This window comes from Triturus cristatus, chromosome 8, assembly GCF_964204655.1.
Source record: "Triturus cristatus chromosome 8, aTriCri1.1, whole genome shotgun sequence".
Lineage (NCBI taxonomy): Eukaryota > Metazoa > Chordata > Amphibia > Caudata > Salamandridae > Triturus > Triturus cristatus.
The window spans coordinates 1,697,868,376-1,697,889,047 of NC_140591.1; the positions used below are offsets into that span (position 1 = coordinate 1,697,868,376).

The following is a 20,672-nucleotide window of genomic DNA, read 5'->3' on the forward strand; positions in this document are numbered from 1 at the left end:
GGTCTCTTGGATGCAAATCACACTAGCGTTCAGAGAGAACAAGTACTGTAATTTCTCGGGACTATTATTTATCCCGGCAGCATTCCAAGAGAGAACTTTTAAATCACTGCTAAAGCTGTCGAAAAAGTTTGGGGTTGTCCATGGATTTACTAGACAGAGCACCGGGCAGCCAATTCCACAACTGGATATCTTCTATTGGGAGGGAATTCTGAATTAACGGGGCAGGCATTACATGCGTCACCAAACGTGTGCTTTTCGAAACCCAAATCTTTAAATCATCAAATGAGGGAGGGGGACCATCTTGGCCAGTGCCCTGCTGAGAGAGTCTATTATGAGGGAAACTATCTCTTCCAGAAGACAAAACAGGTAATACATCAATTCCCCTACACTGGAAGTTCTCAGCCTGTTGCAATATAAGATTTACTATAAGTTTGGAATAGAACTTTACCCTGACATAGGGCGCGGCAACTGTTCCTGATAGGGAGACTAAATCAATATCGTTAGATTGGATTAACCTTAGACTCTCTATGTCTTTGAAATACTTAAGTAACCATGCTCTATTTAAGGGCAGATCAGAGTCAAATAACGATAGAAAGTCCACAGTCAATGTATCTACAAAAACTTCTGGTACTCTTATAGGTAGATGATGAGGCCATACAACACCATCACCTGCGGCATGAAAAATAGGAGCAGGAGGTTTAAGAGCCACAGATACAATAGGGACTGACCTGGACATCTCTGCTACTGGGAGAGGAATCGTCAATCCTCCTACATCTAATAGGGGGCCTCCCACGGGAGAGATTGAACAATTGGAAGAAATTTTAATGCCTAATGCAGAGGGATTCAAATTATCGGAAATATGAGTGGCCGCTTCCTGACTCAAGGACCCATTTACAGATTCTCCAGTGTTAGGATCATTGATATCAGGAACTTGGGAATCCTCAAAAATTATTTGTCTCTGCCTTTTTCTTCCTGTATCTGCGGATTGGTTTCCCCTTTTTTCCTTTGTTCTTTCTTTGTTTTCCAGTTTTTTCTTTTTCTTCCCCCCCCCTATCCCCTTCATTTCAGGCACAAAAATAGAGAATAGCTCTTTTTCAGATTTTGGAGCAGTAACATCAACACTTTCTTCATCAATTTCGAGGTCAGAATTCCTTACACAGTTAGATACGGGAAGTGTGGGTACTAAAGATGGCTCATTTTTAAGGATAGCCACAGGTTTATTTTGAACTGAATTAACATTTCCAGCTAGATGGTCACTACCCGACTCAGGCCCCTGCAATCCTACCTTAGGAACTAAGTCAGGGACCTTTTCCGGGAGCTTTAACAGTAAGACATTTAGTATCTGAGTGACTGATTCCAAAATACAATCAGAGCTTCCCACAAATTTAACCAGTAACTGTAAAATAGATGCCAGCAAATGTTCCAATGCAATCAGGGATTCAGAAATCGGTTTTTCCGATTTATCAAAACCTAGGGGACCCATGGGACCAATGCCAGATATATTAAGCAGTGGGCTCTTTGAGATGTTATACTGTGAGGAGATATCTAGCGATTTTAAGGAGGGGGTACTGCTATAAAGCAGAAGACCAGATGGAGTAGCGCCGATCGGGGACTTAAAAGCTTCAGATGATTTCAGAGTACCGTCATTTAGGTATCGACCACAAAGCTCCAGGTCAATACTCGACAACTGAGAGTCCCCCTTACCGTCCCCCTTTGGCTGTAAACCTCCCATGGGATCATTGGATAAAAACACTTTATGGCTTGCAGACACATTATTTTGTTGCCCACCCTCAGAATTAGGAGCAGAAAACTTAATGTCACTAGTCATTTCAGGGGGCACTGGGCAAGATTCCTCAGTAATCAGAGAGCCCGAATATTATTCATTCACCAAAGGAGGGACCTTCTTGAGCACCATAAGGGCTGTGCCAGATGGAGAAGCTATGTCAAAGGCTTTATTTGCAACATTTAACAATTCCTTATCCTTGGGTTTTTCCCAAAATTGCAGCAGCTGGCATTGACCCTTTAATAACAAATTACTAACAGCCTTGTTTCTAAAGGGGTTGGATCTTGTCTTCGTACAAGACCTTCCCCCCAATAGTCTCCCCGAACGTAACTTTTTAGCCGTCATCCTTATACGTGGAGAGCAGGGGAGACCGTAACCCCGATGAATACAATTAATAACAGTTAAAAAAATTGAATATTTGGAGGTAAGTTACGATGAGTTCCTGGCCAGAGAGACAATGTTTATACCGTCAGAATACGACGCGAAATATGAAACACTAAGCAAATGAAGAAGTTCAAGTACAAATAAAATAAAAATTATAAATAAGTAGGCCCAGCCCAGCCTACTTCAACCTCTGAGGGTCACAGAGGGCCCGCCCTTTGCCCGGGCTTAGCCCCCGCGCGCGATCCCGCGTCCGGGAGAAGTGCCGCTCCTTTTCTGCGCCTCCGGGCGCGGGCGCTGGTGTCAGGGGGGGCGGAGCCACAAAGGATTGTGGGGCCTGTAGTCCCCCCGCTCTGCGGTCGCGGTATGGAGTGCGACAGCGGGGGGGACCAGGCAGCAGGAACACACATGTAATATCCTCCAAGTGCTCCGCAAGTCCAAAATGCGACAAATTGGCTCCAAAAACCGCGTTTAGGCAATGTAATTACCCCCCAATGCTCCGCAAGAGAAAGCATGACAAACGGGAGGGAGGAACACCTCTCCCACTGTGAAACCAGCAACAGCAGCAATGGCAAAGTCAATGGCCAAAGTCCGAGAATTCAGGAGACAGAACCGCAGGAGATTGCGTCTTAACAAGTCCCACCAAGTCCAATAATTAGCGCCACCGCTACACTCACGGGACTCTTTGGGACTGATGCACTTCCGTCGACTGGTCCAATTCGGCAGGGGACCAATTCACAGCTGATCGGCAGGGCCACAGCTTAGACAGCAGCGACAGGCCCGCCCGGCTTCAATCCCCTGCTAGGCCCACGGCCCACCAGGCCCAGGAGTGCACAGCTCACCCTCCGATCCGCGGAATCAAGGATCGTGGCCACAGCACACCACGGAGCCGCAACTCCTCCTCCTTGTGCTGATTGATTTCACCAAATATCAAATGTCAGACAAAAGTCTTAACGTCACACTTCTGCCACAGCTCAATATTTATATTTGTATTTGTATTTGGGTTTCTAAAATATTTCAATTCTATTTGTGACCTTTAATGAGCAAGAGAAGAGGATTATTTGCACGGAGCAGTGTTAAATTTCATCCAATATGCTGCTGCCTGCTGTTATAGACGCTTCGGCGCTAACACCTTAGATCCGCTCTTACCGGTCGCAAGAGATGTAATGTTACGGCCGGTTAGCTCCTGGTATTAAGGCAGTGATTCCCATCAATCCGCGGCACTCGATGTTAGCCTGGACGCCTCGACGCTGACTTGGGCGGCCGCTGAACGCCGAGCACTTTCGCGTCCCGTATTTCAAACTTTCAGGAGAGTTTCAGCTCGCGTTCTCCACGGTCGCCTTTGCCCTCTTTGCTCCACACGATCCACTGCAGTCTTCCCTCCGGGGGGCGGAGTCTCGTTCCTTCAGTCCTAACTCGTAACCCAACGTATAAAATAAAATTGATAATGCCCACCAGGGGTTGAAAATGCTGTTTTGGCTTTTGCAGATTCAGCTAACCTTATCTGCCAGTAGCCAGCTGTCAGATCAAATGTGCTCAGATATTTGGCTGGGGCCAATTTATCTATGAGCTCATCTGCACTGGGAATGGGATGTGCATCGGTCCTACTGACTGCATTGAGTCCTCTGTATTCTACAAAAAACCTAATCTCTTTCTTGCCACCCTGGGTATGAGGTTTGGGTACCAGGACTACTGGGCTAGACCAAGGGCTATCTGAGGGCTCAATAACTCCCAATTCCAACATCTTTTGGACCTCTGTCCTTATGCAGTCCCTGACATGATCAGGTTGCCTGTAGATCTTATTCTTCACAGGCAGACTGTCCCCAGTGTCCACTTCATGAGTGCACCAGGTGGTCTGACTTGGAGTCAGTGAAAACATATGTCTGAATGACTGGAGAACTTGTCTGCAGTCAGACTGTTGGTGGGCAGTGAGGCTGCCTGCCAAGGCTACACCATCTACTGACCCATCATCAGGGTTGTGAGAGAGCAGGTCTGGGAGAGGGTCACTCTTCTCCTCCTGTCCCTCATCAGTTGCCATGAGCAAGCCCGTGTCAGCCCTGTCCACATATGGTTTCAGTCTATTTACGTGAAGAACCCTGTGGGGACTTCTGGGAGTGCCAAGGTCCACCAAGTAGGTGACCTCTCCCTTCTGTTCCAATATGGTATGGGGTCCACTCCATTTGTCTTGGAGAGCTGCTGGGGCCACTGGCTCCAACACCCATACCTTCTGTCCTGGCTGGTAAACCACCAGTACAGCCTTTTGGTCATGCCAGGCTTTCTGTAATTCCTGACTTGCCTCAAGGTTTTTTGTTGCCTTCTTCATGTACTCAGCCATCCTGGAGCGGGGACCAAGTACATAGTCCACAATATCCTGTTTAGGGGGTTTGAGAGGTAACTCCCATCCCTCCTTCACTAGACAGAGTGGCCCTCTGACAGGGTGGAAAAACAAAAGTTCAAAAGGGCTGTAACCAACCCCCTTCTGTGGCACCTCCCATTTTCACCTGAGCTTTTCTGGGAGCCCTTTGATCATACCCTTGACGGTCTTGTTAAACCTTTCAACAAGCCCATTGCATTGAGGATGATAAGGGGTGGTGAACTTGTAGTTGACACCACACTCCTTCCACATTGCCTTGAGGTAACTACTCATAAAGTGTGTTTCTCTATCAGACAACAACTCCTTAGGGAAACCCACCCTGGAAAATATTCCCATCAGGGCTCTTGCCACCACAGGTGCTGTGATGGTTCTACGGGGAATAGCTTCTGGGTATCTGGTGGCATGATCCACTACCACTAGAATAAACCTGTGCCCAGATGCTGTTTGTGGGTCAAGGGGACCAACAATGTCAATCCCTACCCTTTCAAAGGGAACCCCCACCACAGGTAGTGGTATCAGGGGGGCCTTTGTGGACTTACCTGCCTTTCCACTGGCCTGGCATGTAATACAAGAGCTACAAAAACTCTTGCAGTCCTCACTCATTTGAGGCCAATGAAAGTGAGGGACAAGCCTGTCCCAAGTCTTATTTTGGCCTAGGTGTCCTGCCAAGGGAATATCATGGGCTAGTGTGAGCAGGAAACCCCTAAACTTCTGAGGTATGACCAACCTCCTGGCTGTACCAGGCTTGGGGTCTCTACCCTCAGAGTAAAGGAGTCCATCATCATAATATATTTTATGGGTTCCACTAGCATTCCCAGCAGCCTCAGCAGCAGCCTGCTGTCTGAGGGGTTCAAGAGTGGGGCAGCTTTGCTGCTCCAGGCTCAAGTCTAACCCTAGAAGGTCCCCCTGTCCCCAAGAACTCAACCTGATCAGGCTCAAGTTCATCTGAGACAGTTCCTTCTTCAGGGGTCAGATCCTCTTCTGCTACAAGAGTCTCTTCAGACTGATCCTGGGGGGGAGACACTGCCTTACCCCTGATGCTCCTCCTCTTGGGAGATCCTTGGTCCATTCTTCCAGGATCCAAGTCCTGTTCAGTTTCTGTCAGCTTAGCTTTTGACCCTGTCAGGGCAAACACTTCTGCAGGGATACCCAGCATTGCTGCATGGGTAGTCAGCTCCACCTCAGCCCATGCTGAGGTCTCCAAATCATTTCCTAGCAAACATTCTACTGGTAGGTCTGCACTTACCACAACCTTCTTTAGGCCAGTTACCCCTCCCCAAGAGAATTTAACAACTGCCAGAACATGGTTAGTACTGACATTGCTCGCATTGGTCACTCGGTAGGTTTCTCCAAGTATGATTTGGCTAGAATCCACAAGGTCCTTAGTCACCATGGGGACACTAGCCCCTGTGTCTCTGTATGCTAGAGACTCCCTTCCATTTATCCTAGGCTGTTGTTTGTATTTGCCCAGACCACTGGGACTCACAAACAGGGACAGGTCCCCATCACAAACCAGCACAGCCTGAGTAGGTACTCTGACTAGGCCAGAGTCCTCTCCAGATCCCAGGGTCAACCCTACTAAACCCTTGTTCTGTGTACCACCACCTATACCTGGACTAGGGGTAACAGATGCCTTAGGGGCAGGTGTGGTGGTAGCTGTGGAGTCTTTGGCCTTGTTACAATCTGAAGTCCAATGGGTTTTCTGCTTACAGATTTTACACAATGGCTTCCTTGTTAGATTGGGAATTCTCAGATGCTGCTTTTTGGGGGCCTGTTGAAGACTTCTGGTCTTTTCCCTTTTCCCCACCCTTCTCAGAGGTTTTGGCATCTTCCTTTTTAGTTGCACCCCCCAAGGGCTGGACCTGTTGCTAGATCCTGGTTCTGACCCATTTGTCTGCCTTCTTTCCCAATTCTTGGGGAGAGGCCAGATCTGAGTCCACCAGGTGCTGATGCAAGGATCTGTTCCCTCATGATGAGCTTGTACAATCCTTGATAATCATTTACTTTACTGCCATTTAACCAACCCTCCAGAGCCTTGGTAGCACAATCTACAAAGTCCACCCAATCTTGAGTTTGTGCTTTCTGGGTATCTCTGAACTTTAACCTGTATTGATCAGTGGTTAGACCAAACCCATCTATCAAAGCATTTCTCAAGATATAGTAATCATCAGCATCCTCTTCTCTAACAGAGAGGAGCTTGTCTCTTCCTTTGTCAGCAAAGGAGAGCCATAAGATTGCTGCCCACTGCTCTACTGGGACCCTTTGAACTTTACAGGCCCTTTCAAGTGCAGTGATCCATTTGTGGATGTCATCCCCTGTCTGATAAGGGGGCACAATCTTATGCAGGTTTCTATTGTCAGGAGCTTTCTCTCTAACTCTAGGGGTATTATTACTGCCACCAGGGGTCTCTAGACCCCATCTTTTTGGAAGCTTTCTGAAGCTCCAGGGACTCCCTGTCTAATGCTAGCTGTTCTCTTCTGAGCTGAAGCTTGGCTTGCTCAAACTGGATCAGTCTGCATTTCCTCTCTTCAGAGGAAGTTCTTCTCTGAGAAGAGGCAGAGGTCCTTTTGGATCTCCCAGAATGGTCAGACCCCCCTGAGGGTGATCTGTTCCTACTGTATGGATCCACCACTCTCCCATTAGGGATGGAGGGAGTGCCCCTTGGGTCTCCACCTCCATGTAGTGAGTGGTTTGGTTCTTCCAGGTCGAGTTCATTGTCCTCTTCCTGGCCCTCATCAGAGTCCACCACCTGGGTGTCCTCTTCTGTGGGATGCCCACCCAACCGGTCTACCCAATCAGACACTAGAGTCTGCTTGAAGTCTGCAATGAGCAGTATTTTTCTGAGACGTTGTGTGTTGGCACCTTTGGTTGTCTTCAAATGTCTAGCAGTGCACATCTCCCTTAGCTCAGCAAAAGTGAGATTGTCATACCTGCTGACAGGGACCCTTTGGGGTCCTTCCAGGGCATTACTGGCTCCTGGTGCTGAAGACATTTCTAGTGTAGTGGAGTGTTGCATCTACCTACACTAAGTGTGGCCTACTGAACCCTCTCTTGAGTTGTAGTCAAGGTGTGCTAAGCCCTCTACACACAACTCTAAGTTCAGTAGAACTTATTGTATTCTAAGCTGAATTTATATGTACCTTTAGTACCAAAGTGGCTTTCATTTTAGAAATTCAATTTGTTATCTGGTAAAACAATGGCAACCTTGAATCCCACCGCTGCACACCTACAGTGTGGGTTTACAGGCAGTAGGAACACAAGACTGTATCCAGCAGGATACTACAGCGGATATCCTGGGAGGCTGGGAAGAGGGGAATGTATTGGAGAGAATTACAATTTGTATTCGGGAGATCGGAATTGTGGCCAACCCCCCGTATCAACAGCCCCGACCCGAGCCACGGTGCCGCTCCCTCGCATCTCATGTGCATGCAACAGCTGCAGAGCTGTGGCTGTAGGGGCAAATTGTCCTGTCTGCAAGAGACTGGGGACACAAAGAAGGTAGGGGGGGCACAGGCCAATTCACCTCCAACTCTCCTGACTCCACCAGAAGCTCCTGCCCGGAAATGCACGATGCGACCCCCGAACAACGGCGTGTCCAGAGCCAAAGAGGGCGCCGGATGGGTGGGGCAGGTATAAATACCTCGGCCCTACCATCCGCGGGCTGGAACTGATATGGCAGGCATGCCAGGCTTGGGGACTCCTCCCCAAGGTCCCCTCAGCTCGAGGGGCGGCGGCGTGCCTAATGAGGCACTAAGGTGGCCGTCCTTTTGAGGTGGCCCACTGCGTGAGTCGCGGACAGCCTCAAATGATTGGCTGCAGGTTACCCAAAGAACTCGGACACGTGCACAGGGGCGGTCAGAATGGCCTATGTGTGGGGGGGCGGGCACAGAGGTCATGAGGGAGGGCCGCGGGGGGGGGTCATGGGGTGTCTCAAGGGGGGATGGGGAGGAACAAAAAAGAAATTAAACTTACCTTCAGGCTGAGTCCCGCGTCTCTGCTCCTGCTCTCCTGTCTCCGATCCTGGAACAGGAAGCAGGCAGCCAGGCTCCCTCCCCTAAGCCAATCACAACGCTGCAATGTGGCATTGTGATTAGTCTGAGCGTTGTGACACGGCACTCAGCCAGGGCCTGGAGGGGTGGGCATGTTCTCCACGCAGGCTGCAATGCAGCCTGCATGGAGAACAGGGAAGTGCGCATGACTGGTTGGGGGGGCCCAAGAGGGCTGACCAAACAGTCATTGCACACTTAGGAGTGGGCAAACCACTCCTCCCCTGCTTCCAGCGCAGAGCAGCACTGCCCACCTGCCCGCAGCGCAGACGGACACGAAGCATAAAATGATAATAACTGAGTTATCATCATTTTATGTTTTTAAAGTTGGCACTGCTGTGAAGCAGTGGAGCGACGCTCCTCTGCCATAGCGGAGGCGCCGCCACTGCATGTGCATTAACCAGCTGAGCTACCTCACATGGTTTCTGTCCTGAATGTTGCACTTGGATCTCAGCAGCAGGTGGGGAACAGCTTTCACCCGCACTTCCTGAAAGTGTCACAGGTGACCATGAGCCAGTATCACTCTGAAGGGTTGTGTGCATGTCTGTGACACCCCCAGAGGCGGATCTGTGTGTGAGGCCTTGTCAAGGATTGTCACTTCATAAACTCAGGACACCAGAGGCCTCTTTCACCACAAACCCCGTTTAACACCATCAGGGCTTGTAGGAGGGAAGTAAAGGACAACTTCCGGGACACAGGGGGCACTGCTGGGCAAAACTTGCGACTTCAAGCTTAATGAGCTGTATCTTGGCCGCGAAAAGATAATGTGTAAATTAGGAAGTTAATGGCTGTAAGTTGGAAAGCAGTTGGAGGCTCAAGTCTGCCATCTTGTGTTCAGAGAAGAACTGCAGGACAAACCAACACCATCCTTGGAGGGCGCAGCGCTCTTCTGTGTGAACACCGCAGAGTAAACACTTCATCCCATAGGGACCTCTGACGAAAAGATCTCTATGTGCATCATACCCGTGTAATTATACAACAAGCTGCAACAACTGCTAAAGTTGTGAATTGACCATTCACACCACAACTGAGGGTCTCCAGCAAAAAACATGTATTAATATATTTATAGATATGTACATTTAGTTGTGCCTCTGTTAGTCTGAAAACTCCCCTCTTGACATTCCTATATAAACAGGGCGTGGTTGGATGTGTAAGGTGGGGATGTGTCACTAGAGGGGAGTAACTAAAGGACGGGGAGGAAATGAAGGTAAAACTGAAGTTGTGACACCTCTGTCTGTGCTCTGCTTTACTCCTCTCCATATCTCTTCTGTCCTGCAGGTTGGAGCAATGCTCCCTCACCAGTTCATGCTGCGAAGACCTCGTCTCCGTCCTTAAAACAAACACATGTCTCAGAGAGCTCAGCCTGGCTGGCAATAGAGATTTGGGAGACGCCGAAGTGAAGAAGTTGTTTGAAGGCCTAAAACATCTTGGCTGCAAACTACAGACACTGAGGTACAGAGCTGTGCAGCTCTTATCACGTCATAGATTTCTACATATACATTTAGGTGGGGCTCATTCATATTGGGGCCGATTCACAGAAGTAACTTAAGACAAAATGATAAACTTACTACTTTTGGTATTCACAGAAGGCATTTAGTAGTCTTAAATTAGGATTTTGTCTTAAATTACGATTTTGTCTTAAATTACGATTTTGTCTTAAATTACGATTTTGTCTTAAATTAAACTTAAGACAAACTTAAGTTAAACTTAAGTTTAACTTAAGACAAAATCGTAACTTAAGAAAAAATCGTAATTTAAGACAAAATCCTAAAACAAAATCCTAATTTAAGACAAAATCCTAATTTAAGACACAATCCTTATTTAAGACTACTAAATGCCTACCAAAAGTAGTAAGTTTATGATTTTGTCTTAAGTTCGTTCTGTGAATCGGCCCCAGAATGTGTGTAGGTCTGTGAGACAGAATGTTGGCATGTCTGTGAGATAGAATGAGTTCATGTCTGTGAGGCAGAATGCAAGTAGGTCTGTGAGAAAGAATGCGTGTAGGTCTGCTAGACAAAATGCGAGTTGGTCTGTTAGACAGAATGTGCGTAGGTCTGTGAGGCAAAATGTGTGTAGGTCTGTGAGACAGAATGTGAGTAGATCTGTAAGATATATTGTGTGTAGGTCTGTGAGACAGAATGTGTGTAGGTCTGTGAGACAGACTGTGTGTAGGTCTGTGAGACAGAATACAAGACGGTCTGTTAGACAGAATGTGTGTAGGTCTGTGAGACAGACTGTGTGTATATCAGGTCATCTGCATCTCGAATCTACCCTTGGATTCCACCGGACACTTCTTCAATCTTCGCAAGCAGCAAATCTTCTTCGGTCTCCATAGAAAACAGCGACGCGACCCAACACCAAAAGACACCTATGCACCCGGCTTCCCTGGGTGAGGTAACTCGTGCACTCCGGTGCCCTAGTGTGTGTTGGCCCTCAAATTACTTACCTTGTAAGTGGCTTGCTTGTAGACTTTCTCGAAGTACCCCATAACTTTAAAAATCAAACCACGACTTGCTCCATTGTAATCAATAGGGAACCCGCGGCTGTGTTCTCACACTGCATGCGTCTCCCGTGGGTCGTTTACTTACCTGCTTTTACTGCATTAGTGAAGCCCCAGCGATTCTACAGGTCCTAGTCCTTGTCATTCTGCAGGCCGACTTTCCTAAACCTCTTTTTTAGTATATGGTCTGGTACGCCCCTAGGGCCCCAGCCATATTTGTGCTTAACTTATTGTGAAACGTTGATATTTGAATGTGTTCCTGGCTTCAAATCTCATAAAGAGATTAGTAGAGTGTGTCTAGAAATAAATACATATATATTTGATATGTATACCTGTGTGGTGTCCTTTGATTTGGTAATTCAAGAGATTATAAGGTAAAACAAGCTGCTTTACATTCCTCAGAGACTTAGCCTGAAGGCTGCTCTCCACAGCTACCACTAGGATAGCTTTCTTTAAAAGGTTGACTTAAACCTATCTAGTCGAATTGGACTGGTGCAAGGTGGCCACTATAAATAGTGACCAGCATATGCCAGGCCAACTTCTCACAGTCTGTGAGACAGAATGAGTTTAGATCTTTGAGACTGAATGTGAGTAGGTCTGTGAGACAGAATGTGGGTAGGTCTGTGTGGCAGAATGTGAGTAGGTATGAGAGGCAGAATGTGAGTTGTTCTGTGAGATAGAATGTGTGAACATCTGTGAGACAGAATGTGTGTAGGTCTGTAACACAGAATGTTGGTATGTCTGTGAAATAAAATGAGTGCACGTCTGTGAGGCAGAATGCAAGAAGATCTGTGAGACAGAATGTGTGAAGGTCTGTGAGACAGAACGCAAGTAGGTCTGTTAGACAGAAAGTGTGTAGCTTTGTGAGTCAAAATGTGTGTAGATCTATGAGACAGAATGTGAGTAGGTCTGTGAGATATGATGTGTGTAGGTCTGTGAGACAGAATGTGTGTAGGTCTGAGAGACAGACTGTGTGTAGGTATGTGAGACAGAATACAAGTAGGTTTGTCAGACTGAATGCGAGTAGGTATGTGAGGCAAAATGTGTGTAGGTCTGTGAGACAGAATGTGAGTAGGTCTGTGAGATAAAATGTGTGTAGATCAGTGATACAGAATGTGTAGGTCTGTGAGACAGAATGTGGGTAATTCTGTGAGACAAAATGTGTGTAGGTATTTGATACAAATTGTGTGTAGGTCTGTGAGACAGGATGTGGGTAGGTCAGTGAGACCGAATGTGTATAGGTCTGTGAGACCGAATGTGTATAGGTCTTTGAGACAGAATGTGTGTAGGTCTGTGGGAAAGTGTGTGTATAGGTCTATGAGACAGAATGTAGGTAGGTTTGTGATACAGAATGTAGGTATGTTTGTGAAGTAGAATTTGTGTATGTCTGCGAGACAGAATGTGTGTAGTTATATGATCCAAATTGTGTGTAGGTCTGTGAGACAGGATGTGGGTAGATCTGTGAGACAGAATTTGGGCATATCTGTGAAACAGAATGTTGGTAGGTCTGTGAATCAGAATGTGGGTATGTCTGTGAGACAGAATGTGTGCAGGTCTGTTAGATGGAATGTGTGCATTTCTGTGAGACAGAATGTGTGGGGGTCTATGAGACAGAATGTGTGTGGGTCTGTGAGACAGAATATTTATGGGTCTGTGAGACAGATTGTGTGCATGTCAGTGATAAAATTTGTGGGGGGTCTGTGAGACAGAATGTGTGCATGTCTGTGAGACAGAATGCGAGTAGGTCTGTTTGGCAGAATGTATGTAGGTCTGTGTGGCAAAATATGTGTAGGTCTGTGAGACAGAATATGAGTAGGTCTGTGAGCTAGAATGTGAGTAGGTCTGTGAGACAGAATATGTGTAGGTCTTTGAGACAGACAGTGTGTACTTCTGTGAGACAGAATGTGGGTAGTTCTGGGAGATAGAATGTGTGTAGGTCTGTCTGACAGAATGTGTGAAGGTCTCTGAGACAGAATGTGGGAATGTATGTGAGACAGAATGTGTGTAGGTCTATGAGACAAAATGTGTGTAGGTATGTGAGACAAAATGTGTGTAGGTCTGTGAGACAGAATGTGTGTAGGTATATGATACAAATTGTATGCAAGTCTGTGAGGCAGGATGTGGGTAGGTCTGTTAGACAATGTGGGTAAGTCTGTGAAACAGAATATGGGTAGGTCTGTGAAACAGAATGTGGGTATGTCTGTGAGACAAAATGTATGCAGGTCCGTTAGACGGAATGTGTGCATGTCTCTGAGACAGAACATGTGGGGGTCTGTGAGGCAGAATGTGTGGGGTCTATGAGACAGAATGTCTGTGGGTCTGTGAGACAGATTGTGTGCATGTCAGTGAGAGAATATGGGTGGGTCTGTAAGACAGAATGTGAGTAAGCCTGTGAGATAGGATGTGTGTAGGTCTGTGAGACAGAATGTGTGTATGTCTGTAAGATAGAATGCAAGTAGGTCAGGACACCCCCGCGCTGCACGGCCACCAGCTGTAGCGTGTGCGTCCCCTCGCTACTGTCCTCAGCCTCACTGAGCCCGCCCCGTCGACCCCGCCCCCCGTCGTCACATTTGGTGCGTGCTTTCTCCATTCTGTGCTGCCTGTATCGTTTTGCCCTTCTGGTCTGTGCCCTGATTTTTTATCCTATTTTTTCTGTGCCTGCATTGTTTTAGCGCCGCTCTCTGTGCCCCCCCACCCGCTTCCCGCTCCCCGCTTCCCGCCGCCTGCGTGCGGCCACGCCCCCTTACCTTCTGTGCCCTCCCCGCTCCCACCTTCCAGCTGCTCCGCCCTCCCTCCCACTTCACCATAAATGGCGACCGTGCATACGCGCAGCGTTGACGCGCAGCGGGCGCGCCGATTGTGCGCCAAAGGTGCCCCAAAGGTAAGCCCGTCTGCGCCCGTCCGTGCCTGGCCCGTGCCCAGCGCCCGTACCCCTGGCCCCCGGGGACCCCAGCCCACCCGCCAGACGTACGACGCCGCCACCCTCAACGCACTCAACACCGGCCGAACCCCGGGATGCCACCGAGCCACCCCGAGACGCACCCACGGACCCTTCAGCTGCCTCACCTGCAAGTTCACCTGCATCCGGACCTGCCCCACACCAGCGCCCGCCAAGCCGAACACCAGCAGCAACCACCTCAAGTGCATCCTGCTCAACACCTGCTCCGTCCACAGACAAGCCATCGAACTCTGGAACCTCCTCGACACCACATCTCCAGACGTTGCCTTCCTCACGGAAACCTGGATGAACGACTCCTCAGCACCCGACATCGCCATCGCCATCCCAGAGGGATACAAGATCACCCGGAGGGATCGCGACAACCAGACTGGAGGAGGCATCGCCATCGTCCACAAGACCACCATCCGCATCACGACCAACACCGACGACACCCTGACTACCGCCGAACACCTACACTTCCAGATCCACACCGACCCCAAGACCACCCTCAGAGGCACCCTGATCTACCGACCCCCGGGACCACGCACACCATTCAGTGAAGACATCGCCGACTTCATCAGCCCACACGCCCTCCCCTCCGCTGACTACATCCTCCTGGGGGACATCAACTTCCACCTGGAGAACAACAACGACCGCAACACCACCACCCTGCTTGACAACCTCGCCAACCTCGGACTCAAGCAGCTGGTGTCCACCCCACCCACCTCGCCGGACACACACTCGACGCCGTCTTCTCAGCCAGCAAAGACATCGCCTTCAGCCACGCCACTGGACTCCACTGGACGGACAACAGCTGCGTCCACTTCACCTTCAGAAGAACCACGATCCACCACCACCAGCAACAGGATGCTCGAAGAAGCTGGAACAAGATCACAGCCGACCAGCTCGCCGCTTCCCTGAGCCAGCACCCTCCAGCCAGCTCAGCGAACCCTAGCCAGGCCGCCGACATCCTCACGAAGTGGATCAGCACCTGCGCGGACGAACTCGCCCCACTGAGGACCTCGCCCAGCAGACCCGGCAGCAAGAAGGCCCCATGGTTCACCGACGAACTCAAGAGCTCCAAGAAGAACTGCCGAGCCCTCGAGAAAGCCTGGAGAAGGGAGCCAACACCGGACAACATGACCAACCTCAAGCTCGCCATCCGGAAGCACCATCAACTGATCCACGCCACCAAGAAAACTGCATTCAAGGACCGGCTGGATAACAACGCACACAACTGCAAGGAACTCTTCAACATCGTGAAAGAGCTCTCCAACCCCAACGCCGGAAACAACGACATCACCCCGTCGCAAGACCTCTGCAACTCCCTCGCCTCCTACTTCCACAACAAGATCGCGGACATACACAACAGCTTCATCCCACAAACAACGCCCCCCACGACCGCACCAACGCCCCCCACCACCACCCTCAGCGCCTGGACCCCGATCAACACAGAAGACACCATCCGCACGATGAACTCTATCCACTCCGGTTCTCCGACCGACCCCTGCCCTCACCACGTATTCAACAAGGCCGACGCTGTCATCGCACCCCACCTGCGGGACATCATCAACACTTCCTTCGACGCCGCCACCTTCCCTGAGAGCTGGAAGCATGCCGAACTCAGCGCTCTACTAAAGAAACCAACAGCAGACCCCACCGAACTCAAGAACTACCGCCCCATCTCGCTCCTCCCGTTTCCAGCCAAAGTCATCGAGAAGACCGTCAACAAGCAGCTGGCCGCCTTCCTCGAGACGAATGGATCCCTCGACCCCGCACAGTCTGGCTTCCGAGCCAACCACAGCACCGAAACCGCCCTCATCGCTGCCACCGATGACATCCGAGCCCTGCTGGACAACGGAGAAACAGCGGCCCTCATCCTCCTAGACCTCTCCGCGGCATTCAACACTGTCTGCCACCGCACCCTAGTGCAGCGCCTCAGCAACGTCGGAATCCAGGAGAAGGCACTGGAATGGATCATCTCCTTCCTCGACGGAAGAACACAGAGAGTCCGCCTACCACTGTACAAGTCAGAGGCCACCAGAGTCATCTGCGGCATCCCCCAAGGATCATCACTGAGCCCCACCCTCTTCAACGTCTACATGAGCCCCCTTGCGACCATCGCACGCCAACACAACCTCAACATCATCTCCTACGCAGACGACACCCAGCTGATCCTCTCCCTGACCAACGACCCCGCCGCCGCCAGAGCCAACCTCCACGAAGGGATGAAAGACGTAGCCGAGTGGATGATGACCAGCCGCCTGAAACTGAACTCAGACAAGACGGAAGTCCTCATCCTGGGCTCCTCGCCCTCCGCCTGGGACGACTCCTGGTGGCCCCCCGCCCTGGGCACCGCACCCAAACCGACAGACCACGCACGAAACCTGGGCTTCATCCTGGACTCCTCCCTCTCCATGACCAGACAAGTCAACGCCGTCTCCTCATCCTGCTTCAACATCCTGCGCATGCTACGGAAGATCTTCCGGTGGATCCCCACCGAGACCAGGAAGACGGTCACCCAGGCCCTTGTCACCAGCCGACTGGACTACGGCAACGCCCTCTACGCCGGAACCACCGCCAAGCTCCAGAAGAGACTCCAGCGGATACAGAACGCCTCAGCCAGACTCATCCTCGACATCCCCCGAAGCAGCCACATCTCCGGACATCTGAGAGACCTACACTGGCTCCCCGTCAACAAGAGAATCACCTTCCGTCTCCTCACCCACGCACACAAAGCCCTACACGACCAAGGCCCGAGCTACCTCAACAACCGCCTCAACTTCTACGCCCCCAAACGCCATCTCCGATCAACCAGCCACGCCCTCGCCGCCGTCCCCCGCATCCGAAGAGCGACAACAGGAGGAAGGTCCTTCTCCTACCTGGCCGCCAAGTCCTGGAACTCCCTCCTGACCGACCTGCGCCTGACCCAAGACCACCTCTCCTTCAGGAAGAAGCTCAAGACCTGGCTGTTCGAGCAGTAGCGGCACCCCCCCCCCCCCCCACAAGCGCTTTGAGACCCTCCGGGTGAGTAGTGCGCTTTATAAATGGCTTGATTGATTGATTGATTGATAGGTCTGTGATACAGAATGCAAGTAGGTCTGTTAGACAGAATGTGTGTAGGTCTGTGAGGCTAATTGTGTGTAGGTCTGTGAGAAAGAATGTGTATAGGTCTGTGAGATTAAATCATGTAGATCTGTATTACAGAATGTGTAGGTATGTGAAACAGACTATGTATATGTCTCTGAGACAGAATGTGGGTAAGTCTGTGAGACAAAATGTGTGAAGGTATTTGAGACAAATTGTTTGTAGGTCTGTGAGACAGGATGTGGGTAGGTCTGTGAGACAGAGAGTAGGCAGCTCTGCGAGACCGAATGTGTGTAGGTCTGTGAGACAGAATGTGTGTAGATTCCTAAGGCTGCAGAGGGGCCAAGCTCATGCATGGGCACCCTCTCACACAAAAGCCAGCACCCTGCCTTCAGGATCGATAAGGCCTGCTATAGGGGTGACTGATAGGTTTATATGTGCAGTGATTCTTCCAGGACACAACAATCTTATATGAATTATTAGTTGTGACTCTTCTACTCTCACCTTTATAGACCTAAGCCTTCCAGATCTGTTTGCTGGCATTTGTCGTAAATGTGGTCTACTTAGGTGTTGGCATACCCTTAACCAAGCGTTCAATTTAGTTCTTTGATGTTCCCAATTTTTGTCTTTGATATTTAACTAGCGGGTGATGCACCGCTATGTGTGTTATTGGAGCATCACCAGCAACTCTAACTAGCGGGCTCTGCACCTCCTAGGGGTCTATTGGTGCAGACACCAGTCAACCATTTAGAAGAAAACGTTGGTGCCTTGATGGTGTACCGTCAGAGGTTACTAGCACATGACAGTTGGCACTCCCTTGGAAGGCAGCTGGTACAGACGTCTGTGGAGGGGGGATACCCAGAGGCCTGGGCTTGTTGTGCGCAGTAGGTGACTGCCTCTGGTGTCTTTTGTTTTCTGTTGGAGGCCTAGCCCGCCCCGAGCAGGTGTCTGCCTCTTATTTCCTCGTTGGTCTTGTCATGCGTGGTGGATCGATGGTTGTACCTGTGAGGTGCCTCAGACGTCATCGGTGGTGCTGGTGGTGCTGATTCTCTGCTGTCCGGTCCTGCTGCTTTCTTGGTGTGGAAGCTGTGGATCCAAGATGTCAAACCTTGGCATTTGACTGCTGTCGCTGTAGTTAGGATAATCTGGTGAGGTCCTTTCCACCTTGGCTGAAGGCAGTGCCGTCGGGTGTGGGCCTTTACCCAGATCCAATCACCAGGCTGCAGGTCATGTGGCGGTGGTGTTGCTGCTTCTGGAAGAGCCTGCAGAACCTGGCGGTGAAGATAACGTAAAGTCTCTGTTAATTTCTTGCAATAACATAAAAGCAGATCATCTGTTACTGATAGTGGGGCTGTGGACATATGGCCTGCAATGTTAATGGGGCGGCCAAATACTATTTCGTGGGGGCTGAGCTTTGTTACCCTATCTGGTGTGCTCCTCATTGCCAGCAGGGCTAGTGGTAGTGCATCTACCCATGAAAGTTCATCCAGAAGACATGACCGATCTACAAACAAGTCACCTTGTGCATCGGGAAGTGGTGTGTCTTTCAAGTCTGGGCGCACCTTCGTGTGTCTGTCAATGGCTAGTACACAATCGTGAAAGGCATCATCTCATTCTAGATCATCCAGCTCGTGGTCTGTTGGCAAAAGGCATGCTGGGTTCAAAGTGATGCATCTCCTGATGACAATGTGTGGTGCTAGCAATATCAGTCCATACCTAGTAAGTCGTGCATTTGTCAGGTGCTGAGTCTTTGTGGACGTGAGTAGTGTGTCCACTGCATGGGGAACGTGCAAAATCATGGTGTATGCCAGCACTATGCTCTCTGACTGTTCTACTGCTAGTGCTGCTGCAGCCACAGCTCGAAGACAAGGCAGGAGCGCAGAGGCCACTGGGTCTAGTGTGGCTGAGTAGTATGCCACTGGGCGGTATTAATATCCGTGCTTTTGACTTAGTACCCCCAGTGAGCACCCTCCCTTCTCATGGCAGAACAGGTGGAAATCTTTGCTGTAATCTGGGAGGCCTAGCGCTGGGGCTCCACTCAGTTCGCTTTTGAGTCTGTTGAATGCCTTGTCACAATCCGGTGGCCAAGGTACCACGTCCGGGACCTCTTTGTGTGTCAGTGTTTGTAATCGCTTTGCAATGAGGGAGAAATTTGGGATCCAGTGACGACAGTATCCCGCCACCCCCAGAACTGCCCAAACCTCTTTTTGTGTGCGTGGTCGGGGAAAGTGGGTGATGGTTGATATCCTGTCAGGTAGTAATCTCCTGGTCCCTTCGGACAGTTCGTGGCCTAGATACCTCACAGCTGTGAGGCAGAACTGTAATTTCTTTGAGGAAACCTTGTAACCTTTCATTGCTAGATGGCACAGGACAGCAATAGTGTCCTGTACGCAAGCCTCCCTTGAAGGTGAGGCCAGTAGTAAATCATCTATGTACTGGATAAGAGTTGAACCTCCCTTTAGTACCAGGGGGTCTAGGTCCGTCTTTAGAGCATTCATGAAGATGGAGCGGTATTCTGTAAAGCCTTGTGGGGGCCTCATCCATGTTAGTCTCCTCCCCTTATAGCTCAAACTGAAAAGATACTGGCTGTCTGGGTGCAAGGGGATGGTAAAGAAGGCGGATCTCAAATCCAGCACTGTGAAGTGTGTGACTGTGACTGGGATGTTGGACAATATTGTTGCTGGGTTTGGAACCACGGGGAAGGAAGGTATTACTATTTTATTCAGGGCCCTCAGGTCTTGTGTGAAGTGGTATACGGGGGCCTATCCGTCCCTTAGATGCTTTCTTGATCGGGAGTATTGGTGTATTGCATTGGCTAGATCGTAACTCCCTCAGTTTTCACCGTTTCAGGAGGTCCTGTATTACAGGTGCTATACCCTCTTCCCCTTCCTTTGAAGTTTTGTATTGTGGCACTTTCGGGAGGGGATCTCCAGGCTTCAATTTAATCTGAACTGGTGGGTAATTTAACACCTGCCCTACGTAATTTGCGCTGGTGGCCCAAACTTGGGGTGGCACACAGCTACGCAGCTCTGAGGGTATGACGGGGTCAGTACAGGTCATGAAGGCTTGTAGCATCAGACCATTAGGTCTGCTTTCTAGAAAGACTCATGTTGGTGAGCAGTGTATTGTGCATTGCAATTTACACAGTAAATCCTTCCTAGTTAATTCACTGGGCAGAATCTGCTGAGGATAAACTGGTGGTAGACCATTATGGTGCCCACCCTTAGTTGTAGTGGCTGTGTAAGATATTCATCTATAGGTTGTCCTGTCATCCCGACTGCCGTAACCTTTGTTCCCAAAAGTGGTGCCTCTGGCGTCACTGACGCCTTTAGCATTGATATTTGGGCTCCTGTGTCTATCAGGAAGGTCACAATTTTGCCCCAAACTGTCCCTTCTACATATGGACCTGATTCATCCACTGCTATGGCTGGAGCTATTAGGCAGTCTTCCACTTTCGGGCATCCCTAGAATAGATCTAGGGGTGGCGCTGGGAAGCTATTGTCCTGCTGTCCCCACCCGTCCCTCCCTGCCCAGTCCTGCCGTGTTGGAGGCATGTTGTTGGA

At 49.9% G+C, this 20,672-nt stretch overlaps 1 pseudogene across 1 annotated transcript in view; it reads left to right on the top strand.

The window, feature by feature from the left end:
* LOC146808634 (NACHT, LRR and PYD domains-containing protein 3-like) overlaps positions 1 to 20,672 on the top strand; it is an 852,065-nt pseudogene that overhangs the window by 788,283 nt on the left and 43,110 nt on the right. Inside the window, exon 9 of the transcript XR_014968038.1 lies at positions 9,863 to 10,036. The product of XR_014968038.1 is annotated as an NACHT, LRR and PYD domains-containing protein 3-like (transcript). The remainder of the gene's footprint in view (positions 1 to 9,862; positions 10,037 to 20,672) is intronic.